Source organism: Capra hircus, chromosome 19 (assembly GCF_001704415.2).
Source record: "Capra hircus breed San Clemente chromosome 19, ASM170441v1, whole genome shotgun sequence".
In the NCBI taxonomy this organism is placed as follows: domain Eukaryota; kingdom Metazoa; phylum Chordata; class Mammalia; order Artiodactyla; family Bovidae; genus Capra; species Capra hircus.
In genome coordinates this window covers 46,549,553-46,564,463 of record NC_030826.1, presented here as the reverse complement: position 1 = coordinate 46,564,463, position 14,911 = coordinate 46,549,553, and the positions used below count along the sequence as shown (strand labels likewise).

At 40.9% G+C, this 14,911-nt stretch overlaps 1 protein-coding gene and 1 pseudogene across 4 annotated transcripts in view; one reads left to right on the top strand and one right to left on the bottom strand.

Moving 5' to 3' along the window:
• The window catches only part of TLK2 (tousled like kinase 2), a 123,103-nt gene that overhangs the window by 85,626 nt on the left and 22,566 nt on the right, over positions 1 to 14,911 (bottom strand). The gene's annotated exons all lie outside the window — the stretch shown is intronic.
• Positions 1,622 to 2,052, top strand: LOC102170460 (annotated as a pseudogene).

Here is a 14,911-nt window from a genome sequence, read left to right as displayed (position 1 = left end):
GCCCTCAGCAACGAAGACCCACCACAGCCAGAAATAAATAAACAATAAAATGAAATTATAGTTTTAAATAATCACTTTTGCGTCCTTCTTTTTCAAAGTAACTCCTCTAGTGCTTTACCATTAAAAACTGTAATAAGACTGCAAAGAACCAAACAGTCTTGTAAAAGATAAAGTTGGAGGTATCCCAAACCCACTTATTACAAAGCGACAGTAATCAAAACAGTATGGCACTGGCATAAAGACAGACACAGACGAAAGATATACAATGCTCTTGGACTGGAGAATCAATATTGTCAAAATGAATACATGACCCAAGGCAATGTACAAATTCAAAGAAATCCCTATCAAATTACCAATAGCATTTTTCACAGAACTAGAACAAAAGAAACCTAAAATTTATATGGAAACACAAAAGACTCCAAATAGCCAAACCAATCCTGAGAAAGAAAAATAGAGCTTGAAGAATCAGACTCCTTGACTTCAGACTATACTACGAAGCTACAATAATCAAAGCAGTATGGTACCGAACGTTCCTGGTAGTCCAGTGGTTAAGACTCTGCACTTGCAATGCAGGGGCTACAGGTCTGATCTCTGGTCAGGGAACTAAGACCTCCCATGCCATGTTGTATGGCTAAAAAACAGCACGGCATTGGCCCAAAGACAGAAAAACAGATCAACACAACAGGATAGAAAGCCCAGAAATAAACTCATACACCTTTGGTCAACTAATCTACAACAAAGGAGGCAAGAAAAATATACAATGGAGAAAGACAGTCTCTTCAATAAATGGTACTGGAAAAACTGGACAGCTACATATAAAAAATGAAATCAGAACATCGCTAACACCATAAACAAAATAAACTCGAAATGGATCAAACACTTAAATGTAAGGCTTAACACCGTAAAACTCTTAGAGGAAAACATAGCCAGAATATTCTGACATAAACTGCAGCAATATCTTTCTTGATTCACCTCCTAGAATAATGAAAAAAAAAAAAAAAAAAAAACAAATGGGACCTAATTAAATTTGAAAGCTTCTGCACAGCAAAAGAAACCATAAAGAAAATGAAGACAACTCACAGAATGGAAGAAAATACTTGCAAACAACTGACCAACATGCAGCCATATGTTTAAAAAAAAAAAAAAAAGACAGTAATTTAAAAATGGGCAGAATATCTAAACATTTCTCCAAAGAAGACACATAAGACTTCCCTCATAATCCAGTGGTTAAAAATCTGCCTGCCAGTACAAAGAACACAGGTTTGTATCTTCCCTGGTCCAGGAGGATTCCACGTGCCATGGGGCAACTAAGTCTGTGCACCATGAATACTGCAGCCTGCGTGCCCTGGAGCCCATGCTCTCTAACAAGGGAAGCCACTGCCATGAGAAGCCTGGGCACTGCAACTGGAGAGCAGCCCCTGCTTGTTCCAAGTGGAGAGAACCTGAGGCCAGCAACAATGACCCAGCACAGGTAAAGAAAAAAGACACAGAGATGGCCATTAAAAAGCACATTAAAAGATTCTCAATCAGAGAAATGCAAATCAAAACTATAATGAGGTATCACTTCATGACTGTCAGAAAGTCTATCATCAAAAAGTCAACAAACAGGAGAAGGCAGTGGAGGCAGAGTATACAGCCATGGCCAAGATTAAGGCTCGAGACCTTCGCGGCAAGAAGAAGGAGCTGCTGAAACAGCTGGAAAACCTGAAGGTGGAGCTGTCCCAGCTGCACGTGGCCAAAGTGACAGGCGGCGCAGCTTCCAAACTCTCGAAGATCTGAGTGGTTCGTAAATCCATTGTCCGTGTACTGATCGTCATTAACCAGACTCAGAAAGAGAACCTCAGGAAATTCTATAAGGGCAAGAAGTACAAGCCCCTGGATCTGCAGCCCAAAAAAACACGTGCCATGCGCCGCCGGCTCAACAAGCATGAAGAGAACCTGAAGACCAAGAAGCAGCAGCGGAAGGACTGGCTGTACCCGCTCCAGAGGTACGCAGTTAAGACTTGAGAATCCAGCTGTCAATAAAACAGACCACTGGCTGGCAAAAAAAAAAAAAAAGTCAACAAACAATAAATGCTGGAGAGGCTGTGGAAAAAAGGGAACTCTCCTACACTGTTGATGGGAATGTAAACTGGTATACCACTATAGAGTACAGTATAGAGATGCCTTGAAAAACTAAAAATAAGACCTACTATATAATCAAGAAATCCCATTCCTGGGCACATACCAGGAGAAAATCATAATTTGAAAAGATACATGCACCCCAATGTTCACTGCAGCACTATTTACAATAACCAAGATGTGGAAGCAACCTAAATGTCCACTGACAGTTTAATGGATAAAGATGATGTGTTATTTATATACATTGGAATACTACCCAGCCACAAAAAGATGAAACAATGCCATTTGCAGGACATGGATGACCTAGAGATTATCAAGTGAAGTCAGTGAGACAGAGAAAGATAAATATCATATGATCTCTCTCATTATACGGAATCTTAAAAAATGATATAATCTTTATTTACAAAAAAATTTTTATGTGCTATTGCAATAACTAACACGTGTATACTTCTATGGGCTGAGTATTCTATATTAGCACATTTGATTCTCACAACAAGTGAAAAATAGACCCAAAGAAAACATGTAGGGGGAGAGAAAAGGGAGAAAGTCATCGGAACCCAGGACTAGGTGAAGAGGTCTTACACTAAAAGCTTGATCCATAAAAGGAAACATTAACAAATGGAATCTTACCAAAATTAAAAACTTTTACTCAGCAAAAGATCCCACCAATAAGATGAAGAGACAAATCACAGACACATTAGCTCCAGAAAATGTTCATGCAGAAACCTGTACACTCATGTTCACTGTGGCTTTATTGGTAATAACCAAAAAACTAGAAACAAACCAAATAGCCTTTATATTGTGATATATCCACACCATGGCGTACTCCTCAACAATAAAGAGGGATGAGCTATTTATATATGCAACAACTTTGATGGGCTCCAAGGAAATTATGCCAAGTGAAAAAGGCTAATCTCAAAAAGTTATATACTACATGATATATATATATATATATATATATGTAAGAAACACATACAATTCTTGAAATGATAGTATTTATAGAGATGAAAAGCAGATGAATGGATGTCAGGAGTTAGGGTTTCGAGGGAAGGAATGCAGTGGCTACAAAGGAGTGGGAGAGAGTTCTGAGATGGGGCAGAGCTGCATCTTGCCTGGAATGGTGGATTAGTAAGCTAAACAAGCAGTGAAACGTCACAGAAGCACCTGTACACACAGACACAAAAGATGCGCGCACAACAAGAAATCTGAATGAGCTCTGCGGAATTCCCCAATGTCAACTTCTTGGTTTAAATACTGCACTATAATTACATAAGCTGTTCACACTAGGGGAGAAAAGGGGTACATGGAACCTCCTTGTACATTTTTTTTTTTGCAACTTTCTTTGAATCTGTAAGTACTGTTGAGCTTTTTAATGAATGATTATTTTTAGTATTTATCTGTGTTATATAACTACTTGCTGTGGTTAAGCAACAATGGTAAACAACACTTGGGCAGAGCTTGCTACATGGTCAGATACTCTACATTAGCGCATTTAACCCTCCTAGAAATCTCTTATGGGCTCAACTGTGTCCTCCTTAAATCTATATACTCAAGTCCTAACCCCAAAACCTCAGAATGTATTTGTAGACATGACCTTTGAAGAGGTAATTAAGCTAAAATGTGTCAGTAGGCTGGATACTAATCCAAAATGACTGATGTCCTTATACAAAGTGGAAATTTGGGCACAGAAACACCAGACATGCAAGCTCAGAAGAAAGACCACATAAAGACACAATGACAAAGGGGGCCATCTGCAAACCAAGGAGAAAAAGCCTCAAAGGAACCAATCCTACTGACACCTTGATCTTGAACTTCTATCCTCTAGCATTTGTGAGAAAATAAATTTCTCTTGTTTAAACCACTCAGTCTATGTTACAGCAGCCCTAGGAAACTGATGACAAACTTACATGATACTATTAGCAGTCTTATTATTAGATGAGAAAACTGTAAGAGTTTACTCAACTTCCCAAGGTCACCCAGATGCCAAGAAGCAGTACCAGGATCCAGACCTAAGCAACCTGGCTTCAAAATACGTACTACTGTCTTCAGCTATACTCCAGAAATATTCGCATACTGTGCTACTATCGTTCACATGTACTCTAGATATACTGATATAGAGTCATCTGCACATTCAGTGGTATATTTTAAAAATACTGAACTTGTCAGACATTCTTCGGATAAACTCCCTGAAACAAAATAATTGGCCATTTTCAAATATTTTTACTTGAACTTAAACATATATACCGGAGAAGGCAATGGCACCCCACTCTGGTACTCTTGCCTGGAAACTCCCATGGGCGGAGGAGCCTGGTAGGCTGCAGTCCACGGGGTCGCTAAGAGTCGGACACGACTGAGTGACTTCATTTTCACTTTTCATTTTCATGCATTGGAGAAGGAAATGGCAACCCACTCCATTATTCTTGCCTGGAGAATCCCAGGGATGGGGGAGTCTGGTGGGCTGCCATCTCTGGGGTCGCACAGAGTCGGACACAACTGAAGCGACTTAGCAGCAGCAGCAGCAGCAAACATATATACATATACTCATAAATGAGATTAGGCTATACTTTGACTTCCTCTATGTGTCAGGTTTTGTTATTGGAGTTAATTTATACCTATCTTCCGAAGTCAGGGACAGCGGCCCAGAGTGCCAGGCTGCAATGGCGCAGGAACGGCCAAGAGGAACCACCCCGCGTCCGAGGTCAGGGGTGGTGGCCGAGAGGAGCTACCCTGCGTCCAAAGTCAGTGGCGGCCGGGAGGAGACACCCTGCATCTGAGGTCAGGGGTGGCCGGGAAAAGCCACCTTGCACCCGAGGCCAGGGGCAGTGACCCTGAGGAGCCACCCCGAGCCCGAGGCCAGGGCCGGAGGCCGGGAAGAGCAACCCAAGGAGCGGTGGCTGAGTAGGCACAGGAGGGCCAGAGGAGCTATCTCACGTTGAAGGTCAGGAACGGCGGTGGTAAGGAGATACCCCTCATCCAAGGTAAGGAGCAGCGGCTATGCTTTGCTGGAGCAGCCGTGAAGAGATACCCCACGCCCAAGGTAAGAAAAACCCAAGTAACATGGTAGGTGTTGCAAGAGGGCATCAGAGGGCAGACACACTGAAACCATACTCACAGAAAACTAGTCAATCTAATCACACTAGGATCACAGCCTTGTCTAATTCAATGAAACCAAGCCATGCCTGTGGGGCAACTCAAGACGGGGGCGGGGCGGGGCGGGTGTCATGGTGGGGAGATCTGACAGAATGTGGTCCACGGGAGAAGGGAATGGCAAACCACTTCAGTATTCTTGCCTTGAGAACCCCATGAACAGTATGAAAAGGCAAAATGATAGGATACTGAAAGAGGAACTCCCCAGGTCAGTAGGTGCCCAACACGCTACTGAAGATCACTGGAGAAATAACTCCAGAAAGAATGAAGGGATGGAGCCAAAGCAAAAACAATACCCAGTTGTGGATGTGACTGGTGATAGAAGCAAGGTCCAATGCTGTAAAGAGCAATACTGCATAGGAACCTGGAATGTCAGGTCCATGAATCAAGGCAAATTGGAAGTGGTCAAACAAGAGATGGCAAGGGTGAACGTCGACATTCTAGGAATCGGCAAACTAAAATGGACTGCAATGGGTGAATTTAACTCAGATGACCATTATATCTACTACCGCGGGCAGGAATCCCTCAGAAGAAATGGAGTAGCCATCATGGTCAACAAAAGAGTCCGAAATGCAGTACTTGGATGCAATCTCAAAAATGACAGAATGATCTCTGTTCTTTTCCAAGGCAAACCATTCAATATCACAGTAATCCAAGTCTATGCCCCAACCAGTAATGCTGAAGAAGCTGAAGTTGAGCAGTTCTATGAAGACCTATAAGACCTTTTAGAACTAACACCCAAAAAAGATATCCTTTTCATTATAGGGGACTGGAATGCAAAAGTAGGAAGTCAAGAAACACGTGGGGTAACAGGCAAATTTGGCCTTGGAATGCAGAATGAAGCAGGGCAAAGACTAACACAGTTTTGCCAAGAAAGTGCACTGGTCATAGCAAACACCCTCTTCCAACAACACAAGAGAAGATTCTACACATGGATATCACCATGGCCAACACCGAAATCAGACTGATTATATTCTTTGCAGTCAAACATGGAGAAGCGCTATACAGTCAACAAAAACAAGACCAGAAACTGACTGTGGCTCAGATCATGAACTCCTTACTACCAAATTCCGACTGAAATTGAAGAAAATAGGGGAAACCGCTAGACCATTCAGGTATGACCTAGATCAAATCCCTTATGATTATACAGTGGAAGTGAGAAATAGATTTAAGGGCCTAGATCTGATAGAGTGCCTGATGAACTATGGAATGAGGTTCCTGACATTGTACTGGAGACAGGGATCAAGACCATCCCCATGGAAAAGAAATGCAAAAAAGCATAATGGCTGTCTGGGGAGGCCTTACAAATAGCTGTGAAAAGAAGAGAGGCGAAAAGCAAAGGAGGAAAGGAAAGATATAAGCATCTGAATGCAGAGTTCCAAAGAATAGCAAGAAGAGATAAGAAAGCCTTCAGTGATCAATGCAAAGAAATCGAGGAAAGCAACAGAATGGGAAAGACTAGAGATGTCTTTAAGAAAATCAGAGATACCAAGGGAACATTTCATGCAAAGATGGGCTTGATAAAGGACAGAAATGGTATGGACCTAACAAAAGCAGAAGATATTAAGAAGAGGTGGCAAGAATACACGGAAGAACTGTACAAAAAAGATCTTCACGACCCACATAATCACAATGGTGTGATTATTCACCTAGAGCCAGACATCCTGGAATGTGAAGTCAAGTGGACCTTAGAAAGCATCACTACGAACAAAGCTAGTGGAGGTGATGGAATTCCAGTTGAGCTGCTTCAAATCCTGAAAGACGATGCTGTGAAAGTGCTGCACTCAATATGCCAGCAAATTTGGAAAACTCAGCAGTGGCCATAGGACTGGAAAAGGTCAGTTTTCATTCCAATTCCAAAGAAAGGCAATGCCAAAGAATGCTCAAACTACCGCACAATTGCACTCATCTCACATGCTAGTAAAGTAATGCTCAAAATTCTCCAAGCCAGGCTTCAGCAATATATGAACCGTTAACTCCCTGATGTTCAAGCTGGTTTTAGAAAAGGCAGAGGAACCAGAGATCAAATTGCCAACATCCGCTGGATCATGGAAAAAGCAAGAGAGTTCCAGAGAAACATCTATTTCTGCTTTATTGACTATGCCAAAGCCTTTGACTGTGTGGATCACAATAAACTGTGGAAAATTCTGAAAGAGATAGGAATACCAGACCACCTAACCTGCCTCTTGAGAAATCTGTATGCAGGTCAGGAAGCAACAGTTAGAACTGGACATGGAACAACAGACTGGTTCCAAATAGGAAAAGGAGTACATCAAGGCTGTATATTGTCACCCTGCTTATTTAATTTATATGCAGAGTACATCATGTGAAACGCTGGGCTGGATGAAGCACAAGCTGGAATGAAGATTGCCAGGAGAAATATCAATAACCTCAAATATGCAGATGACACCACCCTTATGGCAGAAAGTGAAGAGGAGCTAAAAAGCCTCTTGATGAAAGTGAAAGAGGAGAGTGAAAAAGTTGGGTTAAAGCTCAACATTCAGAAAACTAAGATCATGGCATCTGGTCCCATCGCTTCATGGGAAATAGATGGGGAAACAGGGGAAATAGATGGGAAAACAGTGGAAATAGTGTCAGACTTTATTTTTTGGGGCTCCAATATCACTGCAGATGGTGACTGCAGCCATGAAATTAAAAGATGCTTACTCCTTGGAAGGAAAGTTATGACCAACCTAGATAGCATATTCAAAAGCAGAGACATTACTTTGCCAACAATGGTCCATCTAGTTAAGGCTACGTTTTTCCAGTGGTCATGTATGGATGTGAGAGTTGGACTATAAAGAAAGCTGAGCGCCAAAGAATTGATGCTTTTGAACTGTGGTGCTAGAGAAGACTCTTGAGAGTCCCTTGGACTGCAAGGAGATCCAACCAGTTCATTCTGAAGGAGATCAGTCCTGGGTGTTCTTTGGAAGAACTGATGCTGAAGCTGAAACTCCAAAACTTTGGCCACCTCATGTGAAGAGTTGACTCATTGGAAAAGACTGATGCTGGGAGGGATTGGTGGCAGGAGCAGAAGGGGATGACAGAGGATGAGATGGCTGGATGGCATCACTGACTTGATGGACATGAGTTTGAGTGAACTCCGGGAGTTTGTGATGGACAGGGGGGCCTGGCGTGCTGCAATTCATGATTTCGCAAAGAGTCGGACACGACTGAGTGACTGAACTGACTGAAATGAACTTGTAACTTCATAAGCAACAAGAGAGTCCAAAATGCAGTACTTCGGTGCAATCTCAAAAACAACAAAATGATCTCCGTTCATCCAAGGCAAACCATTCAATTTCACAGAAATTCAAGTCTATGACCCAATCACTAAAGCTGAAGAAGCAGAAGTTAAATGGTTCTATGAAGACTTACAAGACTTTATAGAATTAACACCAAAACAAAAAGATGCCCTTTTCCTCATAGGGGACTGGAATGCAAAAATAGGAAGTGAAGAGATACCTGGAGTAATAGGCAAGTTTGGCTTTGGAGTACAAAAGTAAGCAGGGCAAAGGCTAAAACAGTTTTGCCAAAAGAACACACTAGTGACAGCAAACAGCCTCTTTCAACAACGGAAAGACAACTACACATGGACATCACCAGATGGTCAACACCAAAATGAGATTGATTATATTCTTTGCAGCTGTAGATGGAGAAGCTCTATACAGTCAGCAAACACAAGACGTGGAGCTGACTGTGACTCAAATCATATGCTCCTTATTGCAAAATTTAGGCTTAAACTGAAGAAAGGAGGGAAAACCACGAGGCCATTCACATATGACCTAAATCAAATTCCTTATGATTACATAGTGGAGGTGACAAATGATTCAAGGGATTAGACCTGATCGAGCACCTAAAGAACTATGGATGGAGATTCATAACACCATACAGGAGTCAGTGAGCAAAACCATCTCCAAGGAAAAGAAATGCAAGAAGGAAAAAATGGTTGAGGAGTCCTTACCAACAGCTGAGAAGAGAAGCGAAAGGTAAAGGAGAAAGGAAAAGATAATACCAATCTGAATGCAGAATTCCAGAGTACAGCAAGGAGAGATAAAAAAGCTTTCTTAAGTGAACAATGCAAAGAAATAAGAAAACAATAGAATGGGAAAGACTAGAGATCTCTTCAAGAAAACTGGAGATATCAAGGGAACATTTCATGCAAAGACACGCACAATAAAGAATGGAAATGGCAAGGACCTAACAGAAGTAGAAGAGATGGCAAGAACACCCACAACAATTATACAAAAAAGGTCTTAATGACCTGGATATGGGCTCCCCTTGCAGCTCAGCTGGTAAAGAATCTGTGTGCAATGTGGGAGACCTGGGTTCCATCCCTAAGTTGGGAAGATCCCCTGGAGAAGTAAATCAAATACCCACCCCAGTATTCTGGCCAGGAAAATTCCATGGACTGTATAGTCCATGGGGTCACAAACTTGTGTCCATTGAGTCACTGATGCCATCCAACCCTCTCGTCCTCTGTCCCCCCCGCCCCGCCCTCAATCTTTTCCAGCATCAGGATCTTTACCAATGAATTGGCTCTTCACATTAGGTGGCCAAAGTATTGGAGCTGCAACCTCAGTGTTAGCCCTTCCAATGAGTATTCAGGGTTGATTTTCTTTAGGATTGACTGGTTTGATCTTGTTGTCCAAGGGACTTTCAAGGGTCTTCTCCAGCACCACATTGCAAAAGCTTCAGTTCTTTGGTGCTCAGCCTTCTTTATGCTCCAACACTCACATCTGTACATGACTACTGGAAAAACCATAGCTTTGACTATACAGACCCTTGTTGTCAAAGTTATATCTCTGCTTTTTAATATGATATCTAGGTTTAATATGATATCTTAGGACACAAGTTTGAGCAAACTCTGGGAGATAGCGAAAGGACAGGGAAGGCTGACATGCTACAGTCCATGGGGTCACAAAGAGTTGGACGGGATTTAGCGACTGAACGACACCATAAAACTAACAGCATCCACTTCCAGTTTTCTCTTTCTGTGTAAGTCCTCACTCTCTTTTGTCATATCCCATTTACTTTCTCCATTTCTCCCTTTGTTTTCTAATTTTCCAACTCTGGATTTATTAGTTCCTCATCTTCAACATTCAGAAAACTAAGATCATGGCATCTGGTCCCATCATTTCATGGGAAATAGATGGGGAAACAGCAGAAACAGTGTCAGACTTCACTGTCAGTGTCAGTGATTTTGGGCTCCAAAATCACTGCAGATGGTGACTGAAGCCATGAAATTAAAAGATGCTTACTCCTTGGAAGGAGTTATAACCAACCTAGATAGCATATTCAAAAGCAGAGACATTACTTTGCCAACAATGGTCCGTCTAGTCAAAGCTATGGTTTTCCCAGTGGTCATGTATGGATGTGAGAGTTGGACTGTGAAGAAAGCTGAGCACCGAAGAATTGATGCTTTTGGACTGTGGTGTTGGAGAAGACTCTTGAGAGTCCCTTAGACTGCAAGGAGATCCAACCAGTTCATTCTAAAGGAGATCAGTCCTGGGTGTTCATTGGAAGGACTGATGCTGAAGCTGAAACTCCAATACTCTGGCCATTTCATACTAAGAGTTGAGACTCATTAGAAAAGACTCTGATGCTGGGAGGGATTGGGGGCAGGAGGAGAAGGGGATAACAGAGGATAAGATGGCTGGATGGCATCACCAACTCAATGGACATGAGTTTGAGTGAACTCCGGGAGTTGGTGAAGTACAGGGAGGCCTGGAGTGCTGCGATTCACAGGGTAGCAAAGTGTCAGACACGACTGAGCAACTGAACTGAACTGAACTGAATCTTCAATCTACTGAAAGTCAGTCTTTGACACAACAGTTTGTTTTTTTGAACATAGCTCAGTCGGTAAGGCAATGGCACCCCACTCCAGTACTCTTGCCTGGAAAATCCTATGAATGGAGGAGCCTGGAAGGCTGCAGTCGATGGGGTCGCTGAGGGTCGGACATGACTGAGTGACTTCACTTTCACTTTTCACTTTCATGCATTGGAGAAGGAAATGGCAACCCACTCCAGTGTTCTTGCCTGGAGGATCCCAGGGACGGGGGAGCCTGGTGGGCTGCTGTCTATGGGGTCACAGAGAGTCGGACACGACTGAAGTGACTTAGCAGCAGCAGCAGTCGATAAAGAATCTGCCTGCAATGCAGGAGACCTGGGTTCGATTCCTGGGTTGGGAAGATCCCCTGGAAAAGGAAATGGCAATCCACTCCAGTATTCTTGCCTGGAAAATCCCATGGACAGAGGAGCCTTGTGGGCTACAGTCCAAGGGGTCACAAAGAGTCAGACACGACTTAGCAACTAAACCACCAACCACCACCAAAGGGAAAAAAAGAATTTTTAAAACAATGTATGATAATAAGTTAACATTCCTCAGTGAAAGCCTTATTTTCTATACTAACATTTAAGCTGATTATCCTGTTGTTCAATAACTAAGTTGTGTCTGACTCTTGGGACCCTTTGACTACCTTTGATTATCCTGTATCCCGCTAATTTTTTTAAGCAAAACATCAAACGGACAGTTTAAAAAATAAACAAGAGTCACGTTTTTTGTTCATAAGAAGCAAGGCTCCCCAAAAAACAGAGTAAAACACACTTCTACTATACCTAAATAAACTTTTGGGGGGGGGGGGAGGCGGTTAAAAATACTTCCGTTTCAAGCCTAAAGAAAGCCTTGTGGATAAGCTGTAAACTTACGAAAACTGAGGTTAAAACACAAATGCTGACAACCAGTCTTTAGCAGATGAATGAAGCCTATATGAACCTTGTAGAAATAGGGGCCGAAGGTTAATCTTTCACTCTTGTAAAAGTTTAAATGTCAACATTTGTTGAGTTTCTAAAGTCTTCATTTCCTCCTTGAACTAAATTGGCATCTTAAAAGGGATTGAGAACAGCAGACAAAAGTTTAAGTATAAAAGAGCACAGCTGACTACAGGGTCAAACTATCTGAGGTAATTAAAGGATACTCCATTAAACAGTAGACCTAATAAAGACTTAAAACCGCACCTTTCTTAGTTATTAGTAGAACCACTTTTTCACACCACAGCACAGTCAAATCAGCGGGGTGATTTTAAATGAATAACTGTGTTTTGACAAGCAAATAAAATATTACAGTACACTGTCAGGAAAATCCTTAACTAATATTAATGATTTGGAGCATTTCAGTCCTAAATAAATGGCAAAATCTTAACCATGTAATTTATTAACATCCATTTTCAGACAAGCAAATCCAACCATAAAAACAATAAAAAATTCTTTAACTATCTTTTCTCCTGGACAACCTTCCTATGTAAGTCTGGTACATATAACCAACAAGACAGACAAGGATATGGAGAAAGTTTAACCCTCACACACTGCAGGTGGAGAGATAAAAAGGAACAGCCACTTTGGAAAACAGTCTGGCAGTTCCTCTAATGGTTCAACTAATGACTTAAAAAACATAGATTCTTAAGTCTTATATTAATCCCTTAATGGACTATCTCTTAACCATAAGATCCAGTAATTTCACTCCAAGGAATATACCCAAGAGAAATGAAAACATATGCACACACAAAAACATGTACATGGGTGTTCATGGCACACCATTCATAATAGCCAAAAAACAGAAATAACCCAAACGTCCATCAACTGAAAGAATGAACAGACAAAATGCAGTAGATCCATACCATGGAATATTATTTGGCAATAAAAAGAAATGAAGTTCAGATACAGGAATGAACCTTATAAACATCAGGCCAAGTGAAAGATGCCAATCACAAAGGACCACGTACTGTATGATTCCATTTATATTAAATGTTCAGAACTGGGGAAATATAATCGAGACAAAAAGTGGATTAATGGTTGCCTGGCACTGAAAGGGGGCTTTCTGGGTGGCTCAGTGATAAAGAACCCACCTGCAATGCAGGAGACGTGGGTTCGAACTCTGGGTAGGGAAGATCCCCTGGAGAAGGAAATGGCAACCCACTCCAGTATTCTTGTCTGAGAAATCCCATGGACAGAGGAGCCTGGCGGGCTACAGTCCATGGGGTTGCAAAGAGTCAGACCGACTTAGCAACTAAACAATAAGCACCAAGAGAAGGGGGTGAATTCTGAGGGTGAAAGCTAAGGGGTAAGGGTTTTTTGGTTTTGTTTTTTAAGGTAATGAAAATGTTCAAAAATTGATAGTGGTAATGGTTTCACATTTTTATAAATACACCTGGAGTCACTGAATTGCATATTTTAATTGAGTAAATTGTCTGTTGTGAGAATTATATCTCAATAAAGCTGCTGAAAAGAATCCAGCGTCCTCTTGCTCAATACAGGAAGTACTTGCAGACACTGGCCTGCGCAGCTGTTGCACACACCGTTACTGGAGACAGAAGGGCAGCACACATAATCCTGCCCTCCAGAGCTGCCTGACCACCTATGGAAAGGACCAGGGCACCGCTTTCTTCCTCTAAATTCCAAATCTCTTATCTCATGTATTTCTTTTTTTTTTTTTCATTTTCAAAAGGTATTTTATTGTATATTAATAGATATTTTCTTTCCATCCCTTTACAATTCTATTATCTTTGGCTTCCATTATTTCTGTTTAGAAGTAAGCTGAAAGGTTAATTTCTATTCTTTGGGAGTTTTTTTTTTTTTTTTCATTTTATAATGACATTAAAGATTTTTTTCTGTCTTTAGTTTTCAGCAGTTTAACCTACATGTGGTCTAATACAGCATTATTCTTAGAGTGCAGCTCTTCATTCAGTTCAGTTCAGTTCTCTCATGTATTTCTTTAGGTAAGTGACAAAAGAACAGTCTACACGTGTTTATAGGATGATTATTTAAATAGTGATCTAAACTAGGTCTATATATAACAACATCTTTATGGGGGATCTCAAAATTATCTGCTGTATGAAAAATAAGTTCAGAACAATAATGATAGTATGATTCAACTTTTGTAAAAGTCATGAAAGTCAATATGGTATGCTTTCTACAAGTAAATATGCACGCAGGTGGGTAAGTATAGTATTTTTAAAATCTAGGTGGATCTATACCCAAGCTTCTCCTAACAATTATAGTCCTATTATAAAAGTATGCATGTGTTCTGAAAATTAATTATTTAAAAAAAACTAATCCTAAGGGAAAGAAGTATAATCTCCATACACATAGAAGCAACAGTATATGGACTATATAGCTTATTATAAAGCTTACAATTTAGCTTTTACCCTTAATCCTTATGTTTAAAAAAAAAAAACTCTCCTTTTTTGACTAAAAACTACAAATTCAATACTTACAGATATTATATAGAAAAAGGAAACGCTGAACAAAATCATGGGGCACATGTACAGTAGAGATAACACAGAAGAAATCATCGTAAGAACAAAAATATCAGCATAATCCGGAATTAAAATGTCCAAGAGGTACGTAACTCTAAAGAAAGTTTGATGAGCAATAAATATAACGTTCCTGACTTTTACTGTTTTGAAGAGATCATTAATTAATTGGTAAGAAACAAATCCTTGCCGAGAGGAAACAGCGTAACAAAACTCCTACTGCAGAGCCCAGGATATTGGTATAAAGACAGGAGGCAGAAGTCTAAATTCCAGTTCTGTCATTTACTGATTTGGCTCAATCATTAGCAAGTCAGTGCTCTATCTGACCTTCA